The sequence below is a fragment of the Oryx dammah genome, unplaced genomic scaffold (assembly GCF_014754425.2).
Source record: "Oryx dammah isolate SB20612 unplaced genomic scaffold, SCBI_Odam_1.1 HiC_scaffold_25, whole genome shotgun sequence".
In the NCBI taxonomy this organism is placed as follows: Eukaryota; Metazoa; Chordata; class Mammalia; order Artiodactyla; family Bovidae; genus Oryx; species Oryx dammah.
The window spans coordinates 96,056,697-96,074,225 of NW_024070209.1; the positions used below are offsets into that span (position 1 = coordinate 96,056,697).

The 17,529-nt window shown below is 47.9% G+C and overlaps 1 protein-coding gene and 1 pseudogene across 2 annotated transcripts in view; both read left to right on the forward strand.

Moving 5' to 3' along the window:
* MVB12B (multivesicular body subunit 12B) overlaps nucleotides 1–17,529 on the forward strand; it is a 194,129-nt gene that overhangs the window by 96,190 nt on the left and 80,410 nt on the right. The gene's annotated exons all lie outside the window — the stretch shown is intronic.
* On the forward strand, nucleotides 11,775–11,894 carry LOC120852333 (annotated as a pseudogene).

Here is a 17,529-nt window from a genome sequence, read left to right on the forward strand (position 1 = left end):
TGGGAGAGATTGCACAGGAAAACGTGTTACTTTTGGTCATGCAGAAGCTCATGGTGCCTATGAAATGTCTTAAGTCTTTTTCATACAGTGAAAAAGACCTTGAGGAAATGCAGTTCTCTTGTCCAAACCGATAGGTAGTTATAAAGGCTATTGCTGAGCCACTGCCATTTCAAACGAAAAAAAACCAGATTCACATTTTCTTGTCCCGTTACCAACCTTCACCCCCCGGCCTGACACCAGTGGTGTTCCACAGTGACCACCTTGGCACAGCCCCCTTATGTAGCGTCGGGGTGGGGAGGAGGGGGCAGGATGGGCAACAACTCAAGGCCACTTCCTCAAGCTTTGCTACCCGTCCTGAGCAGCTGGCCATAGTGGCAGAGTGATGTCCCAGCTTGGGGAGCTCAGGGATGCATTTTGAATCCAAGAGTTGAAGTTTAGAATGCTGCTTGAGGAGGCCTGGGTCTGTTGCCCTTCCCCTCCAATTTATTTGCAGGATGCAGAAAACCAACAGTGCAAAACGATGCAGCTTTAAATACATTTCTGTTAACTGTTAAGTGTCCTATTTGTTACTTTTGATGAATACAAGGTAGGGGTGCATGAGTGATGAGTAACCCGGCCTTGAGACTACTCAAAAGCTGTGTCATGTTGAGTAAGTTACATCAGTCCTCTGAGCCTCAGTTTCCTTGTCTGTAAAATGGGGATAAGAAAACCTTCTTGGCAGCGTTGCTGTGAGAACCAAATGGGAGGACACATGGAAGTGCCATGCTGGGCACACAGTGGGCACCCATGTGTGTGACTTTCTGTCTTGGTCCAGGGTTTGTTTCCGAGTTTCCTTTGGGCACAAGCTGCCAATCCCCTTAAGACCTTTCTGTTGTCCCCAACCAGCCCCTTTCAGCCTTGATCGCCAGCATTCCCAGAGAGTTCCAAGAGCATTAGGCTGGTTACAGGCCTGCTCCCCCGCAGAGCTGCGCTCACAGGTGAGCAGCTGGGAAGGGGTTAAGATAGTAATTGTGTAAGTCTTCCAGGCTTTCTCCCAGTTCTGCGATAATTTGATGAAGAACTTCACCCTAATTAAATATTCAAATTAGGAATAAGTGTCAATATGGCTTCCCATTGCCTGGAATGATGATTAATTGTATTCAAAACTCTAGTGGCCCACTGTAATCTAAACTGAACCGTTGTTCTTGATTATTTCTGCACCACACTTGCCATGTTTTTGTTTTAAGATTTAAACTAGTAATTGATTTGCCATATGCTGTCGAGCTGCACATAGTTTAAAGTTATGCGTTTAGGAACTTGGGGAGTTTGGAACTGAAATTTCCCAGTCTTGCAGAGGCAGCCCTTTTATTCCTGGTCCACTGCAGAGTGATTTGGTTGGAGGGTGTGTGTGTCTGTGTCGGTTGTCGTCCATGAGGAAAACTCATTATATAGTCAAGTCAGTAGGTTGAAGTTATATTGATCATGGCAAATGGGTTGCTTGAATGGAAAATGAACAAGTCTGCATTTATACTTTTGTGCTTCTGCCGTCTTGGTAAAGCAGGGTGGAAAACTTGGCAGAGTGGAAAAAGCATGAACTCAAATCCTAGCTCAGTCAATTCCTTTAGCTGTGTGACCTTGGACAGGTTCCTTAACCTCTCTGAACCTTCTTTCTTCCTACCAGTAGAACCTCCCCTGGGCTGTGAAGACTAGAGGTGAGTGAGAAGCATGAAGAATAGTGCAAGTTTTCAGTAAGGGGTGACTGTCGCAGTCACAGGTGATTCCAGGAACAAAGCCTTCAGTGGTCCCCTGCTTCCAGGAAGCCACTTCCAACCCTGAATCAGAAATGATGTCCCACTTCTCTCATTGCAGGAGTCTCTGTTGCCCCTTTCTTACTTTGTAACAAGTCTTAGGTCATTGTCTTGACTCTTGAGTTGCTGTCGCTGTTCCATTGCTCCAGCCTTTTCTCCCCTACCACATTCCTCCCACTTGGCAGGTAACACCACGACTCCCACATACGTCCCTGGGTACTTCACAGGGCCTAGTCGAGGGCCTGGTGTGTGCTAGTTGCTGAACAAATGTTTGTTTTGTTTTATGCCAATGTTTTAAAACTGAAGCACATAGCCTTATAGTTTTCTATTTGTATATCTTGTGATATTTAGAATTTTTAAGGTTTATGATAGAGGGGCTTCCCTGGTGGCTCAGTAGTAAAGAATCTGCCTGCCAATGCAGGAGACTCAGGTTCGATCCCTGGGTCAGGAAGATCCCCTGGAGCAGGAAATGGCAACCCACTCCAGTATTCCTGCTTGGAGAATTCCGACAGAGAAGCCAGATGGGCTGCAGTCCATAGGGTTGCAAAAGAGTCAGACACGACTTAGCGACTGATCACTCACGTACTTTATGATAGAGGGAACTTCAGTTTACTTATAGATACATCTAAAAGGGAATGATGAGTCTTAATTGGATTTGGGGTTTTTTTTAATCATTTTTAAAAGACTTTATTTTTTAAAGAAGTTTTAGCTTTACAACAAAATAGATACAGGGATTTCATGCCCACATCTAGCTTCCTCCATGATCACTGCCACTCACCAGAATGGCTGTTTCCTTTTTATTTTTAAAAGAGGAACCTACGCTGTCACTGTGTAATCACCATAGTTTACCTTAGGGTTCACTCTTGGTACTGTGCCTTCTATGAGTTTGGACAAACGTATGATGACATATGTTAATCGTTATATTATCATAAATGGTATTTGCACTGCCCTAAAAATGCTCTGTGCTCTTCCCGTTCATCTCTCCCTGTGACCCTTCTGGCAACTACTGCTCTTTTTCCTGTCCCCATAGTTTTGCCTTTTCCGGAATGTTGTAGAGTTGGAATCATACAGCATGTAGTTTTTTCAAATTGGCTTCTTTCATTTAGGAATAGGCACTTATCATTTTTTAAAAAAAACCTCTCAAGAGCCAAATACAGTGTTGGGACATACCGTAGGAGCTCAGTTAAAAACCGGTGGTCTGTGTTGGTCACAACATATCAATTCTAGCACCTCCAGGTGCCTCTGGACCCCATGGTCTGTCTCCCCTTGGATGGCATCAATTTATTGGCTATATTTGGAATTAAGTTTCAGGTCTGGGCATGGAAACTTTGAGGTGGTGAATTGTCATTGCAGAGGAAATCGGTCCATTGTTAGGTTTTTATAAAACCTCACTTGACTTCGCTGGTGTCATTTACAAAAAGAAACAAAGCAAAAGGTCTCATCAATAGAAAGGGCAGTAAACTTTGCACTTTCTAAGGCGGACTTCAAGTCAGTGAGGGAGGAAAAAATCACCTCACCTAAAAATATTCCAGGGCCCAGGTCATTAAAAGAGCTGACTCTCTATTTTAGTAGAACCTAGTTACAAGAAAATGCATTGTTTTCTCACCTCCCTGGGTCTGCAAGGATCTGAATGGTAACTCAGGATCTCGGTCTGGAAGCACAAGGGACCTGGTGCAGAGATTCTACCTGTGAAGTCTTCGAGGAGGCTATGCATGCTGGCCAGGCCCTTCCAGCTGAAAATGATTCATTTTAATTAGCTTCCTGGATGCTCCGTTACCTGAGCATATGGTCCTTAAGAAGTCAGCTTCCCCAGACTGTCAGCGAGTGTGGGCAGTGGTCAGGGACCTTGGTTCTGACACCGCTGACCAGCTTGGAGAGCGGACGCTCGAGAAGGTGCTTATTAAAATGCCAGCAGGTGCGGCCAAGGTCCCCTTTCCTGTGGCTCCCTCACCCCGCTTGTGCCAGGTGTTTTATAAGAGCCTTTTTCTTCATTAAATGGCATTCATTAAGCACGTCCTTACACCTGGCACAGAAGCTGTGTGTCACAGATGACTTCTTCCCAGTGGTGTTTTGCAGGAATAAAGTGGAATTTCATTTAGCCGTTTGCTGTGTTTCTTTTCCCCTACCCACCTTAGCTCAGTCACTGGCTTTTGCATAATACATTCCTCCTCCATCCCTACCCCCATTCTGTGACTTTCTTTTGCACGCGTTATCTCTGGTCCTTGTACCCCAGCAGGCACGTTAGCACCGAGTGCCGTGCAGGACATTTCTGTAGATCCTAGCTCTTGCAGAATTCTCCTATTGTCTGCCATCTTTGTTTTCTGATAAAAAGGAAAATAATTTCTCATTGAAAAAATTAACATAAAATATATGAAAAGCAAGGGGAAGAAATCTTTGCTCTGACCTCAGACAGTGATTTGTGTCATCTACACCATGGGCATAGTCCTGCCGTGAACCCAGGGCCATCGCTGCTCTGAGCAGGCACATCCTTCCAAGTCATTTTCATCCTGGGGCACGTGTGTATCTGTTGCCAGTAGGAAGATGTCATTCTTTGGGTGCTTTTCGTATATGTCTTTCTGCAATTTGGTTTTCATTTTGTTCCCTTTTATTTCAACCTAACAACCATGTCTTTGAGATCTGACCATGTTAATGTTAGTATAAAAATGTCCAGCTCATTCCTTCTCCTTGGTCTCTCTTGCTAGCATCATATGAACACTTTCCCAGTTCCCTGCTCTTACAGACACCACCCCAAGGATCCAGTTTCTGCCTCTTGCTGTAGCCAAGATCACTCTCCCCACACAACCTGCGCCCGAATTCCTCACCTAGTGTCATGTCATAAGCACCATCCCCCAGTTCCACCCAGAAAACCTGTAAACATCATTTTAAGTCTGTAAAGCACTCTGACATCTTATAATGTTATTTCCAGTTTTTGAGTAGAGCGCCGTGACTCAGAGCTGAATTTTGTAACTTGCCCCATCAGGGTTCAGATCCAAGCTGTGCCCCCTCAGGGCAGCTGCTGAACCTTTCGGAGACCTTCTGTCCGGTAGAAATGATCTCAGCGCCTGGCGTAGGATTCAAGCGGGATCACATGATGCCTGTGCAGGGTAAGCCCTGCGAAAATGTCAGTGAACGGTATTTTACTGTTTCTGTCTTAAGTAAGTCATCTCTCATGCTTCAGATTGTTTCCTCAGGCTAGGTTTCCAGAGGGAGGGAATAAACGTTGGTCTTTTTGTCCCATTACTTCCCCATTCTTAGGTCTTAATTTTGAATCACCTGGAGCATGTTTGAATGTATTTCTTTCAGGGAAAGGGACATAATCTTTGTTGTCATGTTCACATATAAAAGACAACCTGGGGTTCAGGAATGTTTCATCTGTTGAGCATTCTTTCCCTTCCTAACTCTGTGGCTCCCTAGCCTTCAGCATCTCGTGTAACAGGAAAGGTGTGAGGTCACCGTCAGTGTTTGCTGGGATTCATCATGGGTCTCTGTTTACTGCCCTTTCTGGAATACTGGGAACCTCATTGGCTTCTTTATCTAGGTCCTTTTTTCTAAGATCAGGAAAGTGTTTTCAGCTTTGCTGAAATATACTAAATGTACAATAAAGCGCACATATTTAAAGTATAGCCTGATGAGCTTTGGCATAGGTAGGTATACACCTGTGACACCATCACCAAAATCAGGATCGTGTATATGTCCACCACCCCCAAATTTTCTCTGTGCTCCTTAGTAATATATCCGCTCTCCTCAGCCAGCAACAGATCTTCTTTCTAACCCTATAGGTTGGTTTGCATTTTCTAGAATTTTATACAAATGGAATCATACCATGTGGATTATTTTTTGTCTTTCTTATTTTACTTAGCAGCATCATCCTGAGATTATCCATCTTACAGGTATCGCCAGTTCCTTTTTGATTGCTGAGTAGTATCCATCATATGGCTGGACCGCAACGTGTTTATCCAGTCACTTGTTACTGGACATTTGGCTTGTTCTTAGTTTTTCACTTTTACATGTAAAGCTGCCCAGTACATGTGTATTGGAGTCTTTGTAAAGACATATGCTTTTGCTTCTCCTGAGTGAAAATCTATCCATGTAATGGCTGTCTTGTACCAAGGGTATGCTGAAGTTTTTAAGAAACTGCAGACTGTTTTCTGAAGTGGTTGTACTATTTTACATTCCTACTAGCAGTGCATAGGAGTTCTAATTGCTCATTATCTTTGTCTACGATTGATATTGTTGGTCTATTTAATTTTTGTCATTCTGAACGATGTTTAGTAACATCTCATTGTGGTTTCAATCTGCATTTCCCTAATAACTCACTGGTAATGCTGAACATTTTTTCATGTACCGATTAACCATTTGTGTACTTTCTTTAGTGAGATGTCTGTTAAATCACATGGTCTTTTTAGAACTGGCTTGTTAGTCTTCTAAGGCTGTAAGAGTTCTGCGTGTATCCTAATTATAAGTCAGATGTGTGTTTGCAAATATTTTCTTTAGGTCTTTAGCTTGCCTTTCAATTTCTGTAATAGCACCTTCCGAATAACAAGAGTTTTAAGTATTGGTGAAGTCCTGTATACCAACTGAAAATAGTTTGTGCTTTTTTGTGTCCTGTGTAAGAAGTCTTTGCCAAACGTTTAAGTTCACAACGATTTTCTCCTGTCTTTTCTTTGACAAGAGGCCACTCTACACCTGGCCAGTCAAGACGCATTTAAATAAAAAGTATCAGATCCTGGGCCTGGACTTAATCATTTATACCTTCCTCTTTTCTGGAATGGTTCTGTGAATCTCTTGGGTTATTTTATATATGTGTGTGGTGTGAGGTAAGAGTCAAGGTTCTTTTTTTTTCTCTTTGCATGTGGCTATCCAATTGTTCTAGCACCATTTGCTGAAAAGATTTCTCTTTCCCCACTGAATTGTCTTGGCACCTTTGTTGAAAATCAATTGATCATGTATGTGTAGGTCTATTTTTGGACTCCCCATCTGTTCTGTTGATCTGTATGTCTGTGTTAATGCCAATACCACACTGTCTTGATTACGGTAGCTTTACACTGTCTTAAAGTTACATAGTCTTGAAACTGGGATTTATTTAGCTCTGAGTCTCTTTATTGATTTTGCTTAGACTCTTGGAAGCCCTGTTGGCTTTTATATTTTGTTGTTTGTTGGTTGGTTGGTTTTTAATCAGGCAAGCTTTCAAGATTTTTTTTTTTTTTTTTGGTTTTCACTTTTAATTGTTCTGATTTCTTTCTAATACCTGGAATGTTTAGATTGATCTTTGTTCTCCATATTTATCATATTTTTCCTCATCGTGATCATCTTTGTTTTCTTTCTTTCTCATCATTCTGGAAACTCAAGGGGGGAGGGGGTTTATCCATCTTGCTGCTGATTTAGTTTTGAGGGATTTTATTTGTGTATTATTTCTAATGCAGATAGCTTTTTCTACATTGTACAGAAAATTTTTTTCCCAGAGGTAATGTTCTTTTTCTCCTGTTGTGTGACACTTTTTTTACAGGCCCTCACAAGATGTATTTGTAGACTGGGTATTGGCCAAAGGGCAGGCTGTGTGCGTGCCTCCTCCCCTCATCTCTCCTGGGGAGAGATGAATCATTATTTGAATGGTTCATCTTCCGAATCTTCATTACCATTCTCTATTCTCGTTAGCTTTTGTAGACCCTTGGTGACCGGAGGCTAGCTGGAGCTATCACTGGCCCTACAAGTCGTGTAGTCCTGGTGTGTTTTTAAGACATGCATCATTTCATCCTCCTGGTTTGAATTTTTTTTCATTCTTTTAAGTACTTTCAACTAACAATTCTTTACACCAGTGAAAGGGAGCGAGCCAATGGTGTTTCTCACTATGGAGGGGATTGTTGCTGTTCAGTCACTCAGTTGTGTCCAGCTCTTTGCTACCCTGTGGACTGCAGCACCCCCGGCTTCCCTGTCCCTCTCTATCACCCAGAGTTTGCTCCAACTTATCTCCACTGGGGGAAGTGCTGTTTAAAAATCTAGAGAAGCCTTGTCATCCTGACTCAGGAGGCTTGTGTCTGGGGGACATTCTGACCCAGAGGTCATACAACCAGACATCTGCCTCCGCCCCACTGGCCAGATGGAGTCTTCTGTAGAGTTGTGGTTAACACATTATCCCCGTTAGCAGTTTTCAAACCTTTCGGTCTAGGACTTTTGTTTGTTTGTTTTGATGTGGACCATTTTTAAAGCTTATTGAATTTGTTACAATATTGCCTCTGTTGTTTATGTTCTGGGTTGTGTGTGGTTTTTTTTTTTTTTTTTGGCCTTGAGGCATGTGGAATCTTGGCTCCCCGATGAGGGATCAAAACCTGCACCCCCTGCATTGGAAGGTGAAGTCTTAACCATTGGACTGCCAAGGAAGTCCCAAGGTCTTAAAAACTGAGGATTCCCTCTTGCTGGGGAAAAACAAATTGAGAATCAAGACTAACTTTTGTTTATGTAGGTTATATTTATTGTTGTCATTATTTAGTTGCTGTGTCATGTCCGACTCTGGCGACCCCATGCACTGTAGCCCAGCAGACTCCTCTGTCCATGGGATTCTCCAGGCAAGAATACTGGAGTGGGTTGCCATTTCCTTCTCCAGGGGATCTTCCCAAACCAGGGATTGAACCTGCATCCCCTGCACTGCAGGCAGAGTCTTTACCACTGAGTCACCAGAGAAGCCTTGTCTATATTTACCTTATAAAAATTAAAATTCAGAAAAATGTAAAACATGAGGCTACCTATGCAAACATCAGAGTGGACAGCCTCATGAGTCACACAGCTTCTGGAATTTTTTCTGCCTACTTGTGAGGATGGAGAAGGAAATGGCAACCCACTCTAGTACTCTTGCCTGGAAAATCCCATGGATGGAGGAGCCTGGTAGGCTACAGTCCATGGAGTTGCAAAGAGTCGGACAGGACTGAGCAACTTCACTTTCACTTTCACTTATTGAGGATAAGCAGCGAAAAGACCAGTGAGGTCATATTATTATGAAAGTAGCAGTGACCTGGTGGACTCCCTGAGTCTGGGAGCCCCCGGAAGTCCCCAGAGCACACTCAGAAAACTGCTGCCAGAAGGTAGTCTTAGCTTAAAATACAGCAGAAAACAATGGCAATTGTGATTTTACCACCACAGAGTGCGTTGGTTGCAAGGGTGCGTGTAGGGGGTGGGACATAAAGTAGCATCCATCTCTAACCACGAGGCCGCCTCTGCTGTTCCAGCAGCCACCGGCCCCTCGGCTCTGCCCTCTGACGGTCTGAGAGGAGAGCGGACATCGTGGCTGCCTGGGCAGGGCCATCTTCATTACATGTGGCCACTGGGTTCAGAAGATTAATAGCAACATTTTAAAAATTCACACAGACCTGGAATCAGCACGAGAAAATACAGATTTAAATGAACAAGGAAAAAGCAGAATCCCATCAAAGGAAATAAATCGTACTGGCAACTATTGTCACATAATAAAATGTATTCTATAACTGAAGGGCTTTTATATGGAGCTGTCTGCGGCTTAGTGGCCATGTTAATTGAATAAGGTGCCAAAGACTGACTTGGGGGAGAAAAATGAAATTTCCCTTAGCCTCTATTTAGCAGGAGCTGTTGTCGGCAGCACGTGCAATGCTAACCTATTTGTTACAGAACAGCCAGGGCCCCTGCAGACAGACATGATGGCTCTCGGGGTGTGCCCGGTCTCCTCTGGGCTGTCCTGGGGGCAGGGGCCAGGGCGGAGAGCTTGGTAAAGCTCCCCCAAGATTCAAGGGCTGTTCTAATTGGAATTCTCCAGTAACCGAACAGATTTTGGAATCATGATCCATCGTTTGAGTCAAGAGGCAGAAACTGTTGGCCTCTAATGGTCAGCGCCCTGTGCCAGTGGTCCAGAACCTACTGGGGATGACAGCCGAGGGTCTTCATCTATAGGTGACCCCCAAGATAGAGCCAGTTTCATGAGTTCTAGGCTTTACTTCTCCTTGGTCTGCTGGTAATCTTTATGAACGTGCTTAAAATCTAAAATATACTCTTCTAGATCAATAGAGAGTGGTCTGGAGGGATCACAGAGTGATCAATAGCTTGGGGTCCATTGAAATGACTCCAGTGAAACTGCTGTCTGTGGGGGCCCCAGCCAGCATCATGTTCACAGACTTCTCAGCTTTGTTTGATGCCGTTGAGTATAACTCCCCTAGGCTTAGGTACTTTGGAACACCTGAGCATTTAGTACCATGATCTGCTGAAGTGCCTGCCTCTTTCTTTCCTCCTCCAGTAACCTCCAGTGTCATGAGTCGGGCATTCCTTCAATCTCATTAGACAGTCAGGTTATGGGAAATAAGCCAAAGAGTGTTGGGTTAACTGATTACAATTCCAAGTGTAAAAATAAGGATTTTATATATTTTTTCTCAGTAGATGGCTATGGTAATGGGCATGGGCCCAGGCTATTAGTCTTCTAAAATATTTCAAGTGACTAAAACGTTCTGTCAGATGGCTGTACAATAATTTTTTAAGTAGTCCACTATTTGATCTCCAATTTGACTCAAGTTTTTTGGCTTTGTAAGCAGTACCATAATGAATGTAATTCTTGTTTGCATAAAAATATTCATGAATCAGAAATAGCCACGTTTTCCAAACTGTAACCCAGCCCAGCCCCAGGGATGAAAAGACAGTGGGAAGCCCTCCCCAGTGATCTCTAATTGCAGGTCAGAGTCAGATTCATTCATTTTTTCAGCAGCATTGGGTGATCTTGTAGGGTTCTCCCTAATGTTTTTTTAAATGCCTGATGTGTGCCGGCCACTGTTGTAGACACTGTGGATGTGGTAGAAAGCGCCACTGAGATCATATTCTGGTGGTGTGTGAACAAATCGACACAGTCCTACAGAGCTGGAAGGGCTGTGCAGAAATGGGGAGGTGATGAGAGGAGAGCCACAAGGGGATGGGGGGCTTCCCCACCAGTGCCTCATATAGGAGGAAACAGCAAGTGCAAAGCCCCAAAGCAGGAATGAGAGTGGAGAGGGGAGGACCAAAGGCAGGAGGTGAGGCTGCAGGATGTGAGTGCTGGGACTACCAACAAGACCAGGGCAGAGAGGAGGGATGGGCCAGAACCAGAGAACTGGCAGGGCCTGGCAACCCTGGGTGGAGCAGGGCTCCTTCTAGTGCAGAGGGAAGGTACAGATACGCTGTCATAGTCCTGTACTGAGGCCCTCGTGAAACTGTTAGTCGCAGTCATGTCTGACTCTTTGCAACCCCATGGACTGTAGCCCCTCAGGCTCCTCTATCCATGGGATACTCCAGGCAAGAATACTGGAGTGGGTAGCCATGCCCTTCTCCAGGGTATCTTCCCATCCAGGGATCGAACCCAGGTCTCCCATATTGCAGGCGGATTCTTTACCCTCTGAGCCACTAGGGGAGACCCAAGGCCCTCGTGAGTGGGACGTAATGCCAGGGAAGCAGGAAGGGGAAGAATCAAGATAGGAGTCATGCTCCCATGCGCTCAGCGCACCCTGGTTCTATGCTGTCGGCTCTGCCTGCATCTGTGCACTGGGAGGCAGCCGCCCATGCTGAAGGGCACCCAGCTCCTGCTGCTGGCACTGGGATTTGAACCTGTGTCGGCTGGACATTGGGGTCGGTAGTCTTCACCACCGCACCTGCTCTGCCTTCCCAGGTAGATGGTTGGGCCGTTGGTTGTCCATGTCTGTATATAGCTCTTCCCATGTTACCATGTTAGACTGACTGTGACCAGTTGTCAGGATCACTGAGCTAGCAAGTGGCAGAGAGGTTGGGTCCCTGGCACCATCGCTTTTCCAGGTGGACCCCAGTTTCCTGGTTGAGTGATCTCAGCCTGTGTATGGACGGTGAAGATGGTCCATCAGGGTGACTCTGAGATGCTGATGGTGACCCTCAGGGGACTCGTGGACCCAACTTTTCATGAATTCTAGCTCACTCTCTGTCAGCTTTGCCTTGGAGGACCTATAAGTGATTGTTCCTACCTAAAAAGCTTTCTGAGTCTCTGGCCATAGCAGCCTGAACGCGCCCGATCGCTTCTGATCTCAGAAGCTAAGCAGGGTCGGGCCTGCTTTAGTCCTTGGATGGGAGACCGCCTGGGAATACCGGGTGCTGTAGGCTTTCACTGTTTATAATAGCCAGGACATGGAAGCAACCTAGATGTCCATCAGCAGATGAATGGATAAGAAAGCTGTGGTACATATACACAACAGAGTATTACTCAGCCATTAAAAAGAATACATTTGAATCAGATCTAATGAGATGGATGAAACCAGAGCCAATTATATAGAGTGAAGTAAGCCAGAAAGAAAAACACCAATACAGTATACTGACACATATATACGGAATTTAGAAAGATGGTAATGATGACCCTGTATGCGAGACAGCGAAAGAGACACAGATGTACAGAACGGACTTTTGGACTCTGTGGGAGAGGGAGAGGGTGGGATGATTTGGGAGAATGGCATTGAAACATGTATACTATCATGTAAGAAACGAAGTGCAAGTCTATGTTCGATACATGATACAGGATGTGTGGGGCTGGTGCACGGGGATGATCCAGAGAGATGATATGGGGTGGGAGGTGGGAGGGGGATTCAGGATTGGGAGCTCGTATACACCCGTGGTGGATTCATGTCAATGTATGGCAAAACCAATACAGTATTGTAAAGTAAAATAAAGTAAAAATAAAATTAAAAAAAAGAAAAAAAAAAAAAGCTTGCTGAGAGGATCAGGCAGGTGATGTCCATGAAGGAACCCAGCCCAGTGCCTGGCAGGTGGGCTCCCACCAGACACCGAGGAGTTAAGACTCTCCTTGCGCTCTGAGGTTCAGCTGACCACTGGGCCAGCCCTGCTCATCCTCACCTCCAGGCTGATCTGACACCGAGCCCCTGGGTCACTCTGCCTTCGCGGGATTTAAACCATGGGTGCCCTGTCCCCTCCGCCCGAACTGTCCCCTCTCATTAACAGGCCCTGGTGTGCCTTTGTGGCCTCCTGTCCCCGTGCCTCTTCCTCCCCGTGTCCAGTAACCAGAGAAGTGACGATGCCAAAGCAGCTGTTTGTTGCGTGGGATCTCCTCCCCTCAGCCCTCTCTGGCCGGGGGTCTTCCTGCTGCTCAGATTGCCGCCCTAAACCCCACTCCCCACCCGGTGGCTATCAGCCACCAGAGCTGAAGCTTTTGGTGACTTGACTTCAGTTGGATGGATTCCTGTTGAGCAATTAGCCTCTGAAAGAATCAGGCCCGTGACTTGAATTCTCTTGGAATTTCCCCCTTAACTGCATCAGCGCCACGTTGTCTGCCTGTTGTATAGTGATCAGAACCTTTTCTTTCTTTTTTTCCCTTGTGAATTCCTGGTCATTGCCACCACTGACTTCTTACATCTGACCTGTTTTCCTCTGTAGTGTCGGGGAGTGGGGTGTGTGGTGTTGTGGGTCTCCTAGAGACCCCTGAGTCTAACTGAGCAAGCCCACAGGCAGAAATGCAATAGTAGAGGCAACAGCAGTTCCTGTCCAAAAAGACCCAGGGGTTTTAGTGGAGTCGGTTCAGCACTCTTAATTGTTCAGTGATCGTCTGCCCTGGGGAAGAACCTGTCCTAGAAAATGGGGTACCAACTTGACAAGAGTTGGCCCTTTCCTTGAGGTGTCTTGGGACAACTGCAGTGAGAGAGGACACACAGGCACCCAGTCCCCCCGGGGACAAGCCCAGGAAGGGTTTTTACCAAATGAGGGTGCTCAGATGGACTCTCGAAGGACCAACAGGAGTTTGGAGAGGAGGTAAGGCGGGAGTGGAGACCGCAGGAGGAGGGAGCAGGGTGGACGAAGGGTCAGGCCGAGGCAGGCCCAGAGAATCACAAGACTTCCACGCTTCCTGCTGGAGGCAGGAGTGACAGGAGTGTCTGGAGAGGTGGCCGGTGTGTGAGGATGGCTCAGACCAGCGCACAGGTGCCGGTTAGGCTGCCCAGGGAAAGTGTGTGGAGTGAGAAGAGAGCTAAACCAGAACCCTTGCCAACAGCAGGCCCCACAAAGTGGAAGAGGAGCCAAGAGGGGCCATCTGCAAGGGAGAAAGAGAACCAGGTCCCAGGGTGGGGGTGGAGGGGAGGGGGTTGCGGTCTACAGGATGGGGTCAGCCAGGCAAAATCTGATGCCCTCGAAAGGCAGGCAAGCTTGGATGGAGAAGTCCTTGTGGATGGGGCAGCTGTGGAGCCAGGCAGCTTGATTCTCTGATCTACACTTCTCAAGTTCTGTGGGCCATAGAATCCCCCTGGAACTGTCCGTTTAGAGGATCACAGCAGATTTGGGTGGGAAGCATTGAGTCTGCACACAGTAGGTGCTGCATAACTGCTTGCAGTTCCATGATAACCCTTATAAAGATTGGCTGCTCTCTTTCCGTCTACAGTACATCTCAAATTTTTCCCCCTCACTTTCCCACAGGGAGGTAATCTTTTAAAGTTGTTCAGTTCAGTCGCTCAGTCGTGTCTGACTCTTTGCGACCCCATGAATTGCAGCACGCAAGGCCTCCCTGTCCATCACCATCTCCCGGAGTTCACTCAAACTCACGTCCATCGAGTCGGTGACACCATCCAGCCATCTCATCCTCTGTCGTCCCCTTCTCCTCCTGCCCCCAATCCTTCCCAGCATCAGAGTCTTTTCCAGTGAGTCAACTCTTCGCATGAGTTGTTAATTGGAGCTTATCCCTTCTCAGCTTAAAAAACCCTTCAGGGTAAAGTCAGAACTTGTGCGGGGCCCTGCGTGCAGTGACCCCAAAGTGCTCTCTTCAGCCGGGCCCCCCAACCTCCCCCAGGCCTTCAGGCCATAGTCACCCCCACCTCCTTCCAAGCCCCCCCTCAGCCAGATCTCCTGCTGCTTAGCAGTTACCCCAGAGTCCCTCCTTGCCCCCCATCCCCAGCTCCCAGGGGGAACAGCACTTCCTGGGGGAGCATGGAGAGTCTTCCCACTCGCCCCGCATCAGCCATGGCTCCTGTAACCTGGTGGCGTATCTCTGACCCCTGCTACAGGGTTCAGTTCAATTCAGTCACTCAGTCGTGTCCGACTCTTTGCGACCCCAGGGACTGCAGCACACCAGGCCTCCCTGTCCATCACCAACTCCCAGAGTTTACCCAAACTCATGTCCATTGAGTCGGTGATGCCATCCAACCATCTCATCCTCTGTCGTCCCCTTTTCCTCCCGCCTTCAATCTTTCCCAGCATCAGGGTCTTTTCAAATGAGTCAGCTCTTCACATCAGGTGGCTGAAGCATTGGAGTTTCAGCTTCAACATCACTCCTTCCAATGAATATTCAGGACTGATTTCCTTTAGGATGAACTGGTTGGATCTCCTTGCAATCTAAGGGGCTCTCAAGAGTCTTCTCCAACACCACAGTTCAAAGCCATCAATTCTTTGGCACTCGGCTTTCTTCACAGCCCAACTTTCACATCCATACATGACTACTGGAAAAACCATAGCCTTGACTAGACGGACCTTTGTTGGCAAAGTAATGTCTCTGCTTTTTAATATGCCATCTAGGTTGGTCATAACTTTCCTTCCAAGGAGTAAGCGTCTTTTAATTTCATGGCTGCAGTCACCATCTGCAGTGAGGGAGCTCTGCAAAAGCAGGACCCTGCCCGTCCTGCCACCCTAAGTCCCCCTTCTCCAGGTCTGGGTTGACTGGACCAGGGCTCCCTTGGCTATCTCTGATGGCCATCTAGCTGGTCTGGCTCTGTCTTCTCAGCCAAGGAGGAAGCCCCCCGCCCCGTGCTGTCACCTAGGTTGGCTTGTTGTCTGAGGTTCCGCCAACACCCTGCCTCCTCTACGAGGCCCCTGGAGCACCGCCGCACCGTGCCAGCGGCGTGGTGTGTCCTTAGTTAGGGGCGGCATACCTTCTTAGGGCTTTCAGGGCTCAGCGGTCTCAGGGCATGGCAGTGCTGAAGCTCAGTTCTTACCCGGTTGCTGGAAAAGCCCTCGGGTTACAGTGGGTGCAGCCCCGGCACGGGGGCACACCAGCTTCATGAGGGTGCAGCCAGCGCATCGCACAGGCCCCCATTCTGGAAGGCCCCACACTGGGTTCAAGGCTCTGCTGTCGCCATCTTGACATGCTTGAAGATATTCGACCCAGGTCCCCACGTTTTCACTCTACACCAGGCCAGGTTCCTGCCTTGCAGGGCCGGTATGCAGAGCCAGGAGAGAACCTGGGGATCTGCTGACCCCGGGACCCCTGCTCGGGGCTGGCCGACCCTCTCCGCAGGGCCGCCTGTCCTTGTTTTAGCTCTGCTCAACCACAACCACAGTCAGTAATTTATTCTTCTGTTTGCTCAGCTCTGCTGAGTGCTGCGGTCAGAGGCATTGATCACCTGCTTCCACCCTCTGCAGCTCTCCTCCCCCTCCCAGGGTTCCCAAACCAGCCCATCCTCAGAGTCACTGCTGGCCTGGTTCCAGAGATTTCTGGGGTGCACTCCGCCAGGCCTCTGAACAGACTCCCCAGGTCGAGGAGCTGCGTCTGTGTTGTTAGTGAGCTCCCCGGTGCCTCGAGCACTGCCTCTGCTCTCTGACGAGCAGAACAGAGTTCGAGAACCTTCATCCAAGTGGATAGATCCCAAAGCCCATAGTGTGGCTTCTCGCATCCTTTCCGGTCTGGCTGTGGCTTCGTTTCCCACTCCAGCCCTGTAGCAGAGTGGCTCCCTGACTGCCCGTAGGTCGGTCTTGTCCCCTCCTGTAACCCACATCCAACTCGTAGGGGCTGTCACCGGAAGCCCTGCATCCCTGCTTTCATGCTGAGTGCGCGGATTTTATCCTCCTTGGAGCACGTCTCCTGGTGCACCCCAGTTTGTTCCAGCCCCTCTGTCCCCTGGAGCCCGGAGCTCCTTGTGGAAAGAGCTCGCCTCAGCGTCCCCCTTTCATCAGGAAGGATCCAGCGGTGCAGGTTCACAGCACATGCATCCCACCGCCCTGTGGATACTCCCCTCACGTGATGTGGTCGCCCCTCGCCCAGCAAGGCCCTCCGCCTGCTTGAGCGGCTGGCCCGACGGCACTCGTGTTCACCTCCAGGGCTCACCCCACAGCTCAGCCATCTCGCTTAGAGTCCTTGGCTCTCATCTTGGCCCTGGGAACAGGCCCCGCCTCCCTCCCAGAGCTGTTCTAGAAGACTAAGCATTTGTTGTATGAAAAGGGCAGCGTACGGAACGTCAGCTTCCTTTACGTGATCGGCACCCTCCATCCCAGCCTCGCCCGTTTTGGGAATGACTGTGTGACTGGAGCTCAGGCCGCTGAGCGACTTCAAACCAGCCCCAGTCGTACCACAAAGGGGTGACTGTGCCCCCCAGACCTGTTGGGTTTTAAATGTCTTTCCTATTATCATCGTCTTTTCTTCTCAGCATTCACTAAAAGGCAGCTGATAACCACACCAAACGGAGTATGTGCTTTGAAGGAGGATGTACTTACGCTCTGGGCGTTGTGAGCCTTAATGGCCAACACCTGCGCCATAAAAGATGCCCTGGGTCAATCGAAGGTACTTTCTGAGCATCGGCTGTGTGCTGCCACCTGAGGGGGACGTGCGCTGCTCACAGCATTTCAGAGGAACATGCCATTCTGATTCTCAGGGGGCCTCGTTTCCTTGGCTCACCTGGTAATAGCCCCTGACATCTTCCTTCACTGAGTGCTTCCTGGGACAGGCGTGGAAGCCACTGGGTGGGAAATGGGACCAAGATGTCCGGACAAACCGAGGCTTGTGTTTGGAGCTGAACATCCTGGTCCCCTTGGTGCG